The following is a 2,721-nucleotide window of genomic DNA, read 5'->3' as shown; positions in this document are numbered from 1 at the left end:
TGATGTATGTATATACATGGATTGTGATAAGAGTTTTATGAGTCCCTAATAAAATGTTTTTTAAAAAGTTTGCAATGGTCTTTGCCTGATAGTAAGGCTGTTGGAGACTCTTGCCTATGGCTAAAGAGGATCTGCCAGTAGTTCAGTCTTACTAGATACTCTGCAGATGGGGTTTGGGGCTCCCATTGTTCTCCATAGCCTTATACAAATTGGATGTTCATAATTTTAGCTATGATATTTTTCTCTTCACCATATTAGAATTTTGTACATGCCATCTTTGGATCACACGAATTGGTGTGCTTCTTCTGTGTGGACTTAGTTGACTCTTCACTTAGGTGGCTGCTTGTTTGGATAGGACAAGTAGTATTCTGATTGATAGCCAGACACCATCTACTTTCTGCACCACACTTTTCTCTATCACCCTTATTTTCAGAGATCATTTCATGGAGGTGAGTACCAAGCGCAGTCATGATGTAAGCATTACATTTTCTTAAGCTGGAACTAGGATTTAGTGTGAGCCCAGAACCCATTCCTGGATCCATTTCCCCCCTTAATTTTCTGTAACCTGGGAGTTAATGTATATGTCATGTCATTCTACAGTTCAATCATATCAAACATCATTATACAATTACTTCCATAATCAGTCTCCAAACATACTTTTCCTTCCCGAACTCCTTGATCAAGTCTTTCTATAATCTTGTTCTGAATTTCCAAAACTAACTCTTGACTCTTCAGACATTTTACATAATCTATCTTTCAAAGTAGGTATTTGTTTGCAGCTTCCCTGAAAAAAGTAGAAGCAAGGGGGGAAACAAAACATTTTGTGCTTCCTTTTGATAAACAGATTGACGTATGGGTGGTAAGAATGATCATGGTTGGATTTCAAATCTTGGGACAACATTCCCAATTCAATTTGAAACACTAAGCCAAATTGGATTCTTAGGGTTCACATGTTCCTGCCACATGTCCACATGGCAATTAGTAGAAATACGGCATCTTCTGCCTTTATTAGAGTTCATAGTAAACAAGGTTCAAACCAAAGACAGTTACTCTGCTTTCTGGCAATAAAGAGCTTTGAGGGCAACGAGTTCCTCAATGAGAGTTATATTTTGGTTTGTAAGCAGTCACATGAGTTTCACCAGATTCAACATTTTCTTTTTTCTTCCCGTGACATTTCTGGGCAGCTTCCCTGCTTTTTATTAGTCTCAGCCCTTGTTTGTGTGTTGTTTCTTCTCCTAGCCCCTCGGTACTGTGCAAACTCCTGAGCGAGGTAGCCATCCCTGTGGCAAAGTGATAGTAGGAGCTTGGATCTGGTAAATTGGCATGTCACCGGTGGCAATGTATTGCCCCATGGTAGTCTGATATATGATAGTGGGTACTGCCATGTTAGGTGTTACTCCTTCTTTCTCTGGTTTTTTCTTCTTCAATCTGGGGAACACCAGGCACATCAGAGGAAAGTTCGTTAGGCATTTTTCAATAAGGGGGCCTTCATGAACATCTTATGCTTGTGCAGATCCCCTGTCTCTGCAATCATTGCTACTTCAACAGTCTGTATTTGCTGTGTCTGAATTACTCCCTGGACATGTACTGTTTGGCCTGAAGGTAACTGCACTAGGGTTAGAGCTAGGGAGCATCTTCCTATGCCTGATCCAATTATAGAAACATGAGCTAAAGGAGGGATTGACTTTGGAAAAGTTTGAGTCTGCATATGAGCAGATTCACTCTCTGCCACAGAATATGTCACACTCCCATCCTGCTGGGATTCAACTGTTTCCATGGTCATTTGTCTTAATATTCTTTTCCTTCCACATCTGCCCACTATTAAGATATTTGTAGTCAATGCTTTCCTCCTTCCCTCTTTTCTTCTTTATTCCGCCATGATGAGATTACTAGCGGACCTCATCACTGATTAAGGACTGAGTGAGTGGAAACACTGAGCTTGACCCCACTGCCCAGGAGCTGCACCACCGCCCAGCAACCCATGCTGGCACTGACCAATTAACTAATGTTTAGAAATATTGAAAACTCTGAAACATTATTCAGTGTATGACTCATACATATTTCTCTCTATCAGGATGGCATTATAACATAATGGAAAGCGCACAATCAGTAAAAGAGTATTCAAAGCCTATTCATTTTAGTTATAATCATTCTGACCTCAGGCCAGTAATTAAATAGCACTAGAAGTTAGATTTGTCATTTGTAAAGTGAGTGAATTAATATCTGCCTCCTGTGTGCAAAACTAAATAATAGTGGCTTTACAAATCTTTACCAGCTTATTAGTAAGGATGACACTTTTTATTAACAGATCATCTGGGTGCTTTGCCACATAATTAGAGAAATTCAATAATCATTCTAAAATATTTCTTCATGGTATGTTATAATAATTAACATTTTATACTATATGCATACCTTATTGAAGGTTTATATTTCAAATGTGCATTATCTGAACCAACTAGAAGGGGAAGGTAATAAAACTTAAGCTGACTGTGTTAGATTGAGTTCTCTAGAGAAACAGACTCAGGGACACTCATATATGTACAAGAAAGAGCTTCATATACAGAAATAATCCAGTATCAAGAAGACATCCTAGCCCAGTGCAACTTAAGTCTGGGGTCAGATGCTAGCCAGAGCCTTCTTCAGAGTCATGTAGCAGCAGGCTGATGATCCATAAAGGTCCATTGAGATGCAAGAAGAACACAGGCCAGTAGGTACATGATT

General features: G+C 39.3%; 1 pseudogene; it reads right to left on the bottom strand.

Moving 5' to 3' along the window:
- Positions 1-1,046: 1,046 nt before the first annotated feature.
- Positions 1,047-1,783, bottom strand: LOC142434351 (cAMP-responsive element modulator pseudogene; annotated as a pseudogene).
- Between the last annotated feature and the right edge of the window lie 938 nt (positions 1,784-2,721).

This window comes from Tenrec ecaudatus, chromosome X (assembly GCF_050624435.1).
Source record: "Tenrec ecaudatus isolate mTenEca1 chromosome X, mTenEca1.hap1, whole genome shotgun sequence".
Lineage (NCBI taxonomy): Eukaryota > Metazoa > Chordata > Mammalia > Afrosoricida > Tenrecidae > Tenrec > Tenrec ecaudatus.
The sequence above is the reverse complement of the archived record's forward strand: the minus strand, read 5'-3'. Positions and strand labels throughout refer to the sequence as shown.